Genomic DNA, 15,589 nt, shown 5'->3' on the forward strand with positions numbered 1-15,589 from the left:
TTTACGCAGATGTCACGTCATGTCCGGTTTAACCATGACGCATGGCAAAGGTCGTGAATTGTGATAAGCAGATAAGGAAACATCGACAAAATACCTGGCAGAGGAGAACAAAAACCAAGACAATAGCAGGAAACACAAGGCGGAGGTGAGGCAACAATAACAATAGGTTTGTTTGCATTCCTTTAAAATGATTGTATAAACCTGGGCTCATATACAAAAAGAAGCGTGCAAACATTCTTGACATATCCACGATTAAATCATCGGGGCTTTAATGCGAACACGCTCGAAGATCCAGCGCTTTCTTTCAACGACCGTTGAAGCTAGATAGAGACATTGTGTTGTGTGTATGTGGGGGGGAGGGGTACCCTGTGTTGTGCTAATGTCGATTAGTCCTGCTACTTCCGGTCACTTTCTGTCGTGCTGTCTCTAACACAATCAGGCCGTAAAGTGTCTTGTTCTTATGCGTGAGACGCTACACGACCAATTTAACTGTTAAAAGCAAACAGGAAGAAGGCTCTGCTAGCAGGGTAAGTAGTACCCATGGCCGGGGATCCTTTAATTTTTTTTTGGCCGAGAAAGTATTTTTGGAGCGGCAGCAAAGAGTGAAACAGGAGGGGTAGGAGGGGGTAGCAACCTCCCTATATCAGGCAACAGGGAGCCAGGGTGTATAACTATATCAGGTAACAGGGAGCAAGGGTGTATACCTATATCAGGCAACAGGGAGCCAGGGTGTATACCTATATCAGGCAACAGGGAGCCAGGGTGTATAACTATATCAGGCAACAGAGAGCCAGGGTGTATAACTATATCAGGCAACAGGGAGCCAGGGTGTATAACTATATCAGGCAACAGGGAGCCAGGGTGTATACCTATATCAGGCAACAGGGAGCAAGGGTGTATACCTATATCAGACAATAGGGAGCCAGGGTGTATACCTATATCAGACAATAGGGAGCAGGGTGTATACCTATATCAGACAATAGGGAGCCAGGGTGTATACCTATATCAGGCAACAGGGAGCCAGGGAGTATACCTATTATCAGGCAACAGGGAGCAAGGGTGTATACCTATATCAGACAATAGGGAGCCAGGGTGTATACCTATATCAGGCAACAGGGAGCCAGGGTGTATACCTATATCAGGCATCAGGGAGCCAGGGTGTATAACTATATCAGGCAACAGGGAGCCAGGGTGTATACCTAGGCAACAGGAAGCCAGGGTGTATACCTATATCAGGCAACAGGGAGCCAGGGTGTATACCTATATCAGGCAACAGGGAGCAAGGGTGTATACCTATATCAGACAATAGGGAGCCAGGGTGTATACCTATATCAGGCAACAGGGAGCCAGGGAGTATACCTATTATCAGGCAACAGGGAGCAAGGGTGTATACCTAGGCAACAGGGAGCAAGGGTGTATACCTATATCAGGTAACAGGGAGCAAGGGTGTATACCTATATCAGGCAACAGGGAGCCAGGGTGTATACCTATATCAGGCATCAGGGAGCCAGGGTGTATAACTATATCAGGCAACAGGGAGCCAGGGTGTATACCTATATCAGGCATCAGGGAGCCAGGGTGTATAACTATATCAGGCAACAGGGAGCCAGGGTGTATACCTAGGCAACAGGAAGCCAGGGTGTATACCTATATCAGGCAACAGGGAGCCAGGGTGTATACCTATATCAGGCAACAGGGAGCAAGGGTGTATACCTATATCAGACAATAGGGAGCCAGGGTGTATACCTATATCAGACAATAGGGAGCAGGGTGTATACCTATATCAGACAATAGGGAGCCAGGGTGTATACCTATATCAGGCAACAGGGAGCCAGGGAGTATACCTATTATCAGGCAACAGGGAGCAAGGGTGTATACCTATATCAGACAATAGGGAGCCAGGGTGTATACCTATATCAGGCAACAGGGAGCCAGGGTGTATACCTATATCAGGCATCAGGGAGCCAGGGTGTATAACTATATCAGGCAACAGGGAGCCAGGGTGTATACCTAGGCAACAGGAAGCCAGGGTGTATACCTATATCAGGCAACAGGGAGCCAGGGTGTATACCTATATCAGGCAACAGGGAGCAAGGGTGTATACCTATATCAGACAATAGGGAGCCAGGGTATATACCTATATCAGACAATAGGGAGCAGGGTGTATACCTATATCAGACAATAGGGAGCCAGGGTGTATACCTATATCAGGCAACAGGGAGCCAGGGAGTATACCTATTATCAGGCAACAGGGAGCAAGGGTGTATACCTATATCAGACAATAGGGAGCCAGGGTGTATACCTATATCAGACAATAGGGAGCAGGGTGTATACCTATATCAGACAATAGGGAGCCAGGGTGTATACCTATATCAGGCAACAGGGAGCCAGGGAGTATACCTATTATCAGGCAACAGGGAGCCAGGGTGTATACCTATTATCAGGCAACAGGGAGCAAGGGTGTATACCTAAATCAGGCAACAGGGAGCAAGGGTGTATACCTATATCAGGCAACAGGGAGCCAGGGTGTATACCTATATCAGACAATAGGGAGCAGGGTGTATAACTATATCAGGAAACAGGGAGCCAGGGTGTATACCTATATCAGGCAACAGGGAGCAAGGGTGTATACCTATATCAGACAATAGGGAGCCAGGGTGTATACCTATATCAGACAATAGGGAGCCAGGGTGTATACCTATATCAGGCAACAGGGAGCCAGGGTGTATACCTATATCAGGCAACAGGGAGCCAGGGTGTATAACTATATCAGGCAACAGGGAGCCAGCGTGTATACCTATATCAGGCAACAGGGAGCCAGGGTGTATACCTATATCAGGCAACATGGAGCCAGGGTGTATACCTAGGCAACAGGGAGCCAGGGTGTATACCTATATCAGACAATAGGGAGCCAGGGTGTATACCTATATCAGACAATAGGGAGCCAGGGTGTATACCTAGGCAACAGGGAGCAAGGGTGTATACCTAGGCAACAGGGAGCCAGGGTGTATACCTATATCAGGCAAAAGGGAGCCAGGGTGTATACCTATATCAGGCAAAAGGGAGCCAGGGTGTATACCTATATCAGGTAACAGGAAGACAGGGTGTATACCTATATCAGGCAATAGGGAGCCAGGGTGTATACCTAGGCAACAGGGAGCAAGGGTGTATACCTATATCAGGTAATAGGGAGCCAGGGTGTATACCTATACCAGGCAACAGGGAGCCAGGGTGTATACTGTCTATACTGGCTCCTCTACATGGCAAGCTCTAAGACCCTGCGGTCCTGGCTGGGTACCAAGTCATTTGAGCCTTGGGCCCCTACCAGCTGGAGTCTTTCGCAGCGAGAGCCTGGAGCCAACGTGAAGTGCGTCACTTTTGAAGCCCTGCAAAATTGTATCGATACCAATACTAGAACCAACGAAACAAACGAAACGAAAGGGAATGGCGGCTCGGGCCTAGCTTGGCCCATAGACGTGTACACGCGCATGCGGAATGCAGCCAGTAGGCTTCTCTGTGTTGGCACTATTGAATTCTTCGGGGGAAAGGAAGCAATAAACGGCCTTTCCGTGCAAGGTAGCGCAAAATGTTTGAAAACTGTTTCGCGGTTTTTCTGTACACCCTCATTGTTAAATATTCATCGTATTGTGTTTTTGGCGGATCAAAGATGTTCTTGGGGCGTATGTTGTGTGCTATACTGAGATGACTCGCTTTGTGTTGACGTGGGAGGGGTGTGGCGGGTGAAATAATATTTCATCGCGATTAGGTCACAGAGTCCCCGAGCACGCGGACAGCAACCTTTCCTTGGGTACAAAAGGAAAACTTTGCGCATCTCTATCCCGCTAAGAGGTGTTTTTTTACAACGAAGTCAAACAAAAACTTGTCATAGGTATTGAATTTCAAACAATTCTATTACTTAATTCACAATCAAAAAATATATATATCTCAATATTTCGTCTGTTCTGAGCTCTTTCCTTCACATCTTTCCTCTTCATGCATTTAACTTAAACTATATATAATTCCAAACTTACTATGATATTGATTCGTATAGTCGTCAAAATATAATGAAAGCGTCTAGGAAAATATACTTTTTTTCACGCGTAAGAAAAAATGCAAACGGACTGAGGAGGATTCTTTAATTCAGTGTAGCTAATGTCTAGTTCAGCTCTCCAGTCCCAGCCGTCTTCTGAAGTACTCCAAGTCGCCTAAAGAATCTTCTCGTTGGCTCTCCATCTCGCTTGAATCTTCTCGTTTGCTCTCCATCTTGGCGTATCGCTTCCTACATTCATCGTTACAGAAAACAAAGCTCCGCGTGCAGCCTCCGCATGAAGACATGGAAACACAAGCCATAGAGTTTTTACACAGTTTATACTGAGTATAACAGAAGTTTCTGCATTCACCCTCTGCTGCTTGCGACAGGCATGGTAAGGTGACGATTAGTAAAATGGCTGCACTGAGGAGATAGGTCATCTGGAATAACAGCAGGGAAAGGCATCATTAAATTAGCTTGGTTACAATTCCTAGTTTGGCTTTGACAGCATATAAAAAGATGTGTGGGAGCGCGTGTATAAGGCACACAGTTCACCCTCATACTCATGCGCGCGCAATGACATGAGCACACACACGTGCGGACATGAGCACACGCGTGAACATGAGCACACACACGCGTGAACATGAGCCCACACACGCGCGGACATGAGCCCACACACGCGCGTTCAAGTTCTTTCTGAATAAACACATACACGAGTTAACACGCCTTATTACTGCGTACACGCTAACGAAACGCGCGCATACAGGAGCCCTTTACACGCGTGTGTGCACGGGCGTATACTTTATATGAACACGCACCAAACATGTGCATACAGAAGCCCTTTACACGCGTGTGTGCACGAACACGCACCAAACACGCGTGTGTATTTTTTCCGAGCATGAGCATTTTTCACGGTCACACGAACAAACACGCAATACTTGTGCGCACCGATAATAAACGCGCGCAAACACGAGCGCAACTAACGTGATACACGAAGTTGTCTAGCTCCAGCACCTGTCGTCTAACTGAATTGGCGGTTGGTGCGTTTTAACCCTGATGCCCAATGGTTTGGGTATTTGGATCCCTAATTAATCCTTGCCGAATTTCTGCTCACCATGCAGCCGTTTAAGCTAACCATGGCACGTTATATTCTTTCGGCCATTTTTGAGTGATTACCACTCTGTCTTTAAGCGTCTCTGTCGGCGTCCATTACCACCTTTGTCTTAATGCTATTTTCACGTGCTCTGTTTTCTGAGCAGGGTATTCAAGAATTATTGGGTTTGAAATTGGAATTTGGTGATGAAGGGAAAATATCAAATCCCGAAAGTAATATATATATATATATATTATTAAGGAACTTTTAAAAACAGCAAGATGAAGCTCATTTCAATTTCGCCCTCGGCAAAAAGGGAATCCGCCAAGAACTGTTTTACTTAAAAGTAAGGACGTTCGCTGGTAAGCATGCATTGCTAGCTTTCGGTTGTTGAAAAAAATTCAGCTCGTTGCTATATATTTAGTGTTTCCCATGAGCAATTTGGAACTTGCGGAAACAAAATTCGTTAAATGACTTTATGGAAAATCTTTGGGACTCTTATCAAAAGCGTTTCACCATGACCATGTATCTGCTGTAGCATTTACTCCTCCGTGTAAGTTTATCTCGAAACGATCCTAACGATAATAAACTCCTATCCTAACGATAATAAACTCAAATGTGTACGCCATTTGAATACGTGGCCCACGTCATCTAATCATCATTTGTACTAAATGTAAACCAAAGTTTTTGTTCCTGTTAAAAGATCTTTTCAATTAACATGGGGTAATCAAAAAGTGCATTGTTATATATTATGTACTTTCCAAGATTATACCCTCCCGAGATTAAGGTGTATTTAATTTTCCTTTATTGGGTAAAGGGGACAAAAATGATAACAAAATTCACATCCACAAGCGTTCAGTCCCAAATCCGCCCATACGATGCTGTACATATGGCACCTTGGAAAATGCATTTTAGAGAACTAAATCAACCATTCCCTTTTCGAAACACTCAATCTGAGTTCTTATCTTTGCTTGCGTTCGACTGCTATTCCATTTTGTAATTGCCCATTCAAACTAAGCCGATTTAGTCTTTTGGGAAGGATTTGTCATTTCGCGAGCACGGTGTGAATTGAGTGGTTCTTTCCGATCGATATTTGACCTCTACATGACGCAGTCTTAAGTCATACACACACTAAGACTTTCCTTTTCGCCTAAACCTATCTATCTGGGGAACAAATCGCTGAGATACGGCTGCCGATAAGCCTCATTGTGCCAAAGACGTTGTTCTTTTCTCTGCCGCGGGGCATTTCCGCTCGTCCTTGCACCCACCTGTCTTTAATACCCACGTGTTACTCACGGTCCCTGCCGCTGCTAAAATCCTAACCTATTATGATTTAATGAAACTACTTATTCCTTATCCCTTTGCCAATACTGATAGCACTTGAGAGAACTCCTATACGGATCTGTCGAGAATTTAGAAAAAGTTGCCGGTATAATTCGACATGGAGTAACCGCGCAGCTGGCGAAGGTTTTCGCTATAGTCATTACCAACACCTTAATTTCCTCTTTTTTGATAAGAATTAATAAAAAAAATTATCTTTACAAGCAATCAGAGGACTAACTGATTGTAACTTTCAACCTTCTTTTAATGTCTTCTGTTTTTCGTTTGCAATACTCAAAACAAAATACAAAATATGAACACAATGTCTTTGGGTAATTTGTTGTATAAAAATCGCACACTATTTGTGTACAATTTGATTTGGGTGACAAAATTGAATTTCCATTTATAGTAACTGACTCATTCTTTATTCGCCCTCAAGTTTCTCTTTTTTTACTATACTCCCTTTATCACTGCTATAATATGACGACTTAAAAACTTATAAAACGCTCACAAAACCCAGGCCATGAAAAAAAAAGGAGATTGTAAAGTCTGTTATTTGAAAGAGTCTTGATAGTGTTCGATGCATCTGCTCTTGCGTCTTTAGTGAATGGGAGTTGATTAATCCTCCTTTTTATGGGAAACTCGTATTGTTTCACACAGTTTGAGACATTTTAAAACAAGGCTTTTATATTTCCTAATGTTGGCGTTTTTTGTTAACGAACTGGCGTAATAGTGGTCGTCATTTTCTGAAAGTTGATAACGTCACTAGTTGAAAGAACGATTTTCCTTCTTAAACTAATTGAGCATTGTGACTGTCTGTACTATTACGTCATCACACAGGAGTCAGACTATGTCTTCTTTGTTAAGGAATCCGTCTTTAGCAGGGCTTGGGATATAAGGCTAACTATTTATATAATGAAGTGTTTGCTCTTCTTTATTGAGCTTTGTTTTATACCAGAAATACACAAGTTAAGAATAAGAACAAGTGCAGGCACCGTGTTGGTACACTTATAGTTTTGCCGCATTCTGAGTCAAAAGAGTAATGTTTTTTCGTGCTTTTGAGTGACTAAGCTGAATATTAGCAGTTAGCATTTCTGGCTCTTTTAAAAATAAGATTGCGAATGTTTGAGAACATGCCTTTAAAGGAATCGAAAGTGCTCTATTATAATTCTTTCTTCCAATTCTAATTTTCTATTCCCTTCTTTTTACATATTCAATTACCCCTCGAGGGTTCTTATGTAAAGAAAGAAGTTATCGGAACCAAAACTGGTTAAACATTGTGCGAGAAATAAAGTGAATGCTGTGTAAGACTTGAAGGGAACTAAACAAGATAGGAAAGCGATCGTGAAAAGAAGCTCTAATGCAATTATGAGGAAACGAGAAAGGAATTGCAAGTCAAGGGGGAATATGTCTAACGGAAATATATTTTTGAATAAAAAAAACGTCGAGATAATACTGTTCGCCTTTTTTAAAACAAATTTTGTAACAAAACCGTGCTGAAATTACTGGAGGTTTTGAAATGAAGTCTCTGAAGTATTTTTTATCAAGAGTTATTCATTCCTCTTACCTTGAATTATCTGTGTGTTCGACTTCGACCTCGAGTCTACCTCTTTTGCTAATCCCACCTAGCAAACCTTTCTATATATGGGCCGCACGGATGACGTAAAGCGTTCTGCTTGGCGCATGAGGATATGCCTGTCTCCGAGCCCACTAATTCGCGCTATGCGCCGGGTGTGCGGAATGGACGCGCGCCCGTTTTATTTGCTCAAGTTGAACAAAGAGAGGAGGTCCTTTGCCTTAAACACACCTGTAGATCAGACACATTCACTCATGTTTTAGCATTTGTTATAAGCCAAAGAAACTATGTATAAGTCACGGTGCATGTTATCGTTGCAATTAACTATATTGGAAGACAAAAGTCTATTTAGACCATAGATTTGAGAAAAAAGGTATATGTTTGACAGATCACATTTGGGACACGTCTTGAATGTCATGTTTACTACCATTGACAAAATCTTTTTTCCGCCTCTGTAAAGATCCAATCTTACTGCCTGTTGCTCAAGTTTGACAACAAATGGAGAAAAGCGTTCGTCGTAATTTCGGGTCAATCTTTTTAATCGTCACTTCTCTACACCAGTTCTTTCAAGTTTAGTTAGCACGCAAATTTGGCGGCTTTAGCTCTCACCTTTGTGAATATATATTATTTGGGGATTTGTGATGAATCACGGCATCGTTCGCCAATTTGAACCTCGCCCACGTTAAATGGGATTTATTCATAAACTCACAAGGAAACTGTTTTATGTTGTCAGCTTGTCTATAATAATAAAGACAACTTAAATGAAAAATTCCGAGAGAGAAAAAGAATGCGATTTAGGAAATTATAAAAATGGTGTAACAGCGAACTCTCTTAGTTTTAGTGTTTTTGTTAAGTAAATTATACAAGAATCTTTTCTTATCCAGTTTATCATTTTGCTTTTTGCTTATAAATTGTTATCTGATGTTAAAACCCTAGATAGGTTAATGCTTACTCTAACATCTAATGAGCGCCAGATTTTAGTTCTCAGTGTTCTAGTTTCACGCGGGCTAAACAAAGGGCTGTTAAACGTTCGGAAGAGACGTTTAGAAAGTCATTCCTTGTCCTAGTGGTGTATAAATTAGTTGAGTTACGGAACCGGCGAAGCTCTAATGACGACAGTAGACAAAAAAACGTGCTCATTCTAGATAAACACTCTTCGTTTCGAATTTATTACCCCCGTCGTGTGCCCGATAGTTTTGCTTCGAGGAAGGTGTAAATATGTGAGTTTTTTATCAAATGGATCACCACACAATTTACTATTGATTATTGACTACTGATAGTGAAGGGACGACGAAGCACTTTTCTATCGCGTCATTGTGTATGGGGGCTGGGTATTTTTTGTTTTTCTCTCTTATTGGAGTCCAAATCCATAAAGCAATATCATCCGCAAGGCTATTAATGTCAGCCTTTTTAGCTTAATGGCTAGGGAGACCCACGGCCACGTGCCCTCTGTATTCAATTAATCATTTTCTTTGTTAAATGGTTAAATACCCATTGTCACGTTATTGTACATTACCGCTCATTTCTGAAGGATTATCGCCATTTAAGGAATTTTTAAGTCGTATAAGCAAAATGCTCGCCTGACAGCGTCTTCCGCTTAGTCTCGCATTAGGGTCTCACAGCAAACCGCATTAATAACACTTTATTATGACAATAGTAATATAATAATTATTAATTCATATAGCGCCATTTACTTTAAAAAAGTCCAGCCGAAACCCACCAAAACCTCCTTTAAAAGGGAATCAATGTTCAAAAATAATAGAGCTGCGAGTTAAAATAGATGTTTGCCAGACAAACTGACTTCTAATAGAAAAGGCAATAATAAAGCCCACAATAGTTACATATCATTTTTTGCCGCGGGGCTAACAGCAGGATCATAGTGATTACGATAAAATCCTGACCCATTTTCTTCCTTGTTTTCAAAGCAAACATGAAAAGCGCATCGAAGGCCCATTTCAACCGAATCAAATATAGTCTAGAAAGAGTAGAATTTAGCCCATTCCTCCTGCCCTTGCACAATGGGATCGACTCCGCTTCTCGAGAATCGCGGGCGCACCGCTGTGTAAACCTAGCAAGTGTTATTTGCACGTAGCCGTGTCGCGTCTCTGTTCTTTCGCCTGTTCGTTTGTTTCACGCGTCTCGTTTAACTGAACTGATAGAAACAAACGGGAAGAAAGATCTGTTAGCAGGTAGACACGTGACCACATGTTGGAGGAAAGGGCAGACTCGTGCCCAGTCTCTGGCGCAAACTTCGTCACGCAAAGCAGCATCTGCACATGCGCAGTATGAGCCAGGAAGTTACTTAAGAGCTTTAGAAGCTAAAAACTTGAAAAGTTTTTATTCATATTTATCTCTTTCTATTAATTCTCGGTGAATCCGTTTTCGAACTATCCAATGGAACACTAAAATGATTGGAGATGTGGTTATTCAACTACAAATTCAAAGGACAATTACTAAATAGCCGTGCCTTTAATCTGTTAATTTTATCAGTGTAAGCATAAAAGGATGACACTCATAGTTTTGTTGTAGAACAAGCTAATCTTTAGCAACCCTTTCCAAGTTGAACAGGCACATATAGAAATGTAAACTATACCAGATAAATACAATAATTGCCTGAGAAATTGTGCACAATTACGTCACCTTTCCATCTAGAAAAAAGTGAGTCTAATTTGGAAACAAGGCCTTCAACGGTTGACATGATTCCCGCCCTTTTATCACGAAAAGTGGAAAGCCAAACAAGTGGAATTATGTCGCAGTGAAAATTGCAATTCAAAAAGATGAAAGGAAAACATCGAATCCCTGTACGATTCCTGTTGTTATCAATCGAATTAGATAATAAGTTAACATCTTATTAAAATGAAGAATTGTTACATATCAGTTCTCTATTTACCTTATTTCTCGCAAATCGACTCCAGACACAAGATGGGCGCAAAGCAAAGGCTTGGTTTATATGAACCCTCCTAAAAGGGCTGACTGACATAAGCCTAGAATAACATTGCTGACTCGTGTCTAAGTCCAAGCTTGTGCTAACAACCCGCTGAAGCTTTTTGATTCAAGATAACTACACTCAGATAATGATATTGGCAATTATCTAGTAAAGCGAAAGCCGCATCCAAATAATTAATTGTCTGCAACTTCATTTTGGACGTCAGAAAGTGAGCTGCAGACATTCCAACTGCAAGCAACATAATTAAATATACATGAAGAGATCATAGCTACAGCTAGACCATTTTGTAAGGGGAGGGGTGTAAAATAAAAAGGAATTCTTGCTATTTTTTATGTTAGAAAATTTTGAGCATCATTTTGAATATTCTACTGGATGCTGGAGCGCTTTTATCTGTCGCTAGCCACACTCGCTGCCGCTATCTTTGTGATCATACCTATAAAAAAGGCTATAGAACTTTGCCTAGCAATACACAAGTGCAAAAATCGCAAATCTTTCCTAAAAAAGTCAACCCCAAGGTATTTGATTGTTCAGTTTCCGACACGATTCGTGGTTTTCCGCAGATGAACATCTTGTCCTTTTTGCAATCAGTGTCTCTCCATTGGCCCTCTTTTCCTCCCTTCACGTTAACACACGCCTCCTTTTCCCTTCACGTTAACACACGCCTCCTTTTCCATTTACGTTAACAGACGACTCCTTTTCCCTTCACGTTAACACACGCCTCCTTTTCCCTTCAAGGTAACATACACCTCTTTTTCCCCTCACGTTAACACACGCCTCCTTTTCCCTTCACGTTAACACACGCCTCCTTTTCCCTTCACGTTAACACACGCCTCCTTTTCCCTTCACGTTAACACACGCCTCCTTTTCCATTCACGTTAACACACGCCTCCTTTTCCCTTCACGTTAACACACGCCTCTTTTTCCCTTTAAGTTAACACGCGCCTCCTTTTCCCTTCAAGTTAACACGCGCCTCTTTTTCCCTCCACGTTAACACACGCCTCCTTTTCCCTTTACGTTAACACACGACTCCTTTTCCCTTCACGTTAACACATGCCTCCTTTTCCCTTCACGTTAACACACGACTCCTTTTCCCTTTACGTTAACACACGACTCCTTTTCCCTTCAAGTTTACACACGCCTCTTATTCCCTTCACGTTAACACACGCCTCCTTTTCCCTTCAAGTTAACACACGCCTCCTTTTCCCTTCACGTTAACACACGACTCCTTTTCCCTTTACGTTAACACACGACTCCTTTTCCCTTCACGTTAACACATGCCTCCTTTTCCCTTCACGTTAACACACGACTCCTTTTCCCTTTACGTTAACACACGACTCCTTTTCCCTTCACGTTAACACATGCCTCCTTTTCCCTTCACGTTAACACACGCCTCCTTTTCCCGTCACGTTAACACGCGCCTCCTTTTCCCTTCACGTTAACACACTCCTTTTTTTCTTTCCCTACGCTCGTCTTGAATGAAATTCTTGAAAGTCACATTGGATCCATCAACCCAGAAATAGACTCTCTTTCTCCTTTTTCACGTTAACACACGCCTCCTTTTCCCTTCACGTTAACACACTCCTTTTTTTCTTTCCCTACGCTCGTCTTGAATGAAATTCTTGAAAGTCACATTGGATCCATCAACCCAGAAGAAGACTCTCTTTCTCCTTTTTCAAGCCAATACAGGCATCAAAGAAAACAAAAGCCGATCCTGCGTTCGAAAGCAGTTTTCGACTGTTTTCTTAATCGTGATAAGTTTCTATCTTAATTAATACTTTTCATGTCACGTGAAGAAATTATGTAGCACAGTGGGTTTTCTACGCGTGCGGAAAGTACATTAATGGCCTCAAAGTAGTTAATAACCCAATAAATTCATTCATCCTATGCAAGATGTGCTGAGCTCGTTCGCGAAGGAAACAGCAGTAGTCGAAGATGGGGAATATTGGCTATGTAAATGACATAGCCGAATTTTAATGAACATGAATTAAGTATAATTACAATCTTCTTGACATACGAAATAACTAGCCCTGAGCGAATGTGGGGTCCGAAGGTGAGGGCACAAATACGCCAACAGTAGGCATAACCGGAAGCATGAGCACGAGGCGGGGTGGGGAGGAGGCGGGAAGTTTACAAATAGAAACATAAAGGTGAATAAATAGGAAATGTAAAGAACTCACCCGGGCTCAAGTTGGTTTGCTAAAAAAGCGCCAACTGACTTTTGCGAAAGCCAAGAGGGGGGTCTAGGGATTGGCCATAAAATTCATTTTGATGTTAAACATAGTGACCGTTATCATAGAAAGCAGTCCCATATGAAGAAAACGTTGTCGTTTTGGGGATCTAGTAACGAGGAATCTTAGCTTCTCTTTAGGGACCTTGTCCATCGGCTAAAGATGGTCACAGTAACTTTTTTTTCTTTTGATTACAAGTCATAAAGTTTACGAAGCACCTGCGATACGGTTACCTTAAAAATGACAAGAATCATGAAGTTTTTCCAAATAAGGAATATATTAGTTTCCTTATATGGTAGTGACCGCTGCGTTTGGCAAAATCGACAATTTTTGGCTAAATTTTCTTGATTTGAACCTTTGTATCACGCAACCTCGTACCTACCTTGTTATCGCCAAAGGTGTCGTACAGAAATGTGTCCTTTTCTTCGTTGTTTATTATAACTAGCCCACTACCACTAGGTCAGCCTTTTTTTTTGCATTATTACATTTCTTCTCACCATCCATCTTACGATAGCATTTTCCCACGTGGTATCTCCAAATATAATGTAAGGGCAAACTATGGTAAACTAAAGATGTGTGTTTCAGTTTGGGGGGTGGGGGGATTCTAGGGGTGGTGTTGATGGAAGGGAGGGGCCCCACCTTTACGGAATCGATGTCTTCTATGTATTTTGCCCCTATTTACCTTGCGTTTCCCAAGGTACCATTCTGGGTCTTCTGTGTATTCAGTTGTGTTATCTACAGGCCCGTCATACACTGATAGAGGGGAGTACCAATCCATTCATGTCCCGCGGACCTACATTGTACACAGTGCACGGCGCTTTCTTCCTGCACATCTCGGCGCACTGTGCGAAGTCTTGGATGAGTTCGCTCCGCCAGGGCGCCACGTGCTTCAGTCTGATCCTCTGATTGGCTGACGGAGGTCAAAAAAAGGCTCTGGCTCGCCTATGTCACACTGCTGGTCTGATGACGTCACAAAATGCTTGAGCTTTGTAATTAATACATTTCTGTAGATGGAATGTAATGAAGTGGAGGCAAAATGGGAATTTATTACCACGGCAATGTGCGCAGGATTTTTTTTTTTTAGAGACTGCAGTTGTCATGTTTGAAGATAAAAAATATGAAGGGAATGGAAACTGACAAAACCTGAAAACAGTGATAGCTGTTAGCTGATACAACATGAAAACACAAAGTTATACTGTCCATCGAGGGTCTATAGAGGGACTTAAACCAGAATATCTTGTCGATACAGAGAATGATACATTTTGGTTTGTTAAAAGGGAATGTTTGTTCCAGAAAACTAATCGCTGAGTGAATGCGATTTTTATCGGACGTGTCCTAGGTGAACCCTTTAAAAGCTAGATCAAGGAAATGTTCGAAAATAAATAGGAAGAAAGTTCAACCAAAAACGCCTATCGTCGCGGTGACGATATGTTGGGGTAGTTCAACCAAAAACGCCTATCGTCGCCGTGACGTTTCTTGGTGCGAGTAGTCGAATTGGATTCACGTGAGGAGGATATAGCTTGGCTAAGGCTTTAAAGTATTTTTAGAATGACACACAAAGTGTCTTGTCATATATTTTTTTTGAATACGTGTTCCCTATGATATGGGACAGTTTATGTGAAGAATTTATTAAATAATTGTATAATTAAGCTGGCAGAGAAGATAACAATTCAGATGCTGCCCACCGTAGATAAGACTCTTTATCTTCGCTTTTAGCAAATTATTTTGACATCGCTCAGCCAAAAATGTTCAAAAAGGAAATTTGAATGTTGAGGTTATTATGACACATCATAATTTTCATGATTTTAGAGAGAAACGCCATTCATTATAAGTACGTAAGGGTTAAATACCGAGGACGGAGGCAGTTCGCCGTATAACAGCCTGAGGGCGAGGCTGTTATACGGCGAACTGCCGACGTCCGAGATATTTAACTGGCTCATTACATGATCTATACCTAGTAAGTAACAATTTAGACTGGGTGGAAAGAGACAAAACTCAATAATAGTCGACTTTTTTGGGAAAAAACAAACAAACAAGGCTCAGGTTATTTTTGACCTGCAAGAAAACCCGGGAGAGTTGGTGGTTGATTGCACAAATTTGAAAAGCTCATTAGATCAATACTGTACCCAACCAAAATTAACATTTAGACAGAGCGGGGCTGCTCCATGCACGGACTCGATTCCCAAAGGTGGAGTTGAAAACTTTGTGTAGCTCGGAGTTTCAGTGTGGGCAGGCTGCGAGAATGGAGCTCACTGACAAATATCTATTTTCAAGAACTGTGATGCCGAAGCTTAGGCACCTGAGATTAAACAATTTAAATTTTATGTATTCGTCACTCAAGAGGAATTATCATACTATAGTAAGTACTTAAATAATTATAATAAGTAGTGAAATG

At 41.8% G+C, this 15,589-nt stretch overlaps 1 long non-coding RNA gene across 1 annotated transcript; it reads right to left on the reverse strand.

Annotated features, from left to right (window-relative positions):
• Positions 1-4,245: 4,245 nt before the first annotated feature.
• LOC116618168 lies at positions 4,246-8,413 on the reverse strand. Its single transcript, XR_004296069.2, has 2 exons — positions 8,011-8,413; positions 4,246-4,470 (listed from the first exon to the last, which is right to left on the reverse strand). It is a non-coding gene; the product is annotated as an uncharacterized LOC116618168 (long non-coding RNA).
• Positions 8,414-15,589: the final 7,176 nt, after the last annotated feature.

Source organism: Nematostella vectensis, chromosome 10 (assembly GCF_932526225.1).
Source record: "Nematostella vectensis chromosome 10, jaNemVect1.1, whole genome shotgun sequence".
Taxonomy (NCBI): Eukaryota; Metazoa; Cnidaria; class Anthozoa; order Actiniaria; family Edwardsiidae; genus Nematostella; species Nematostella vectensis.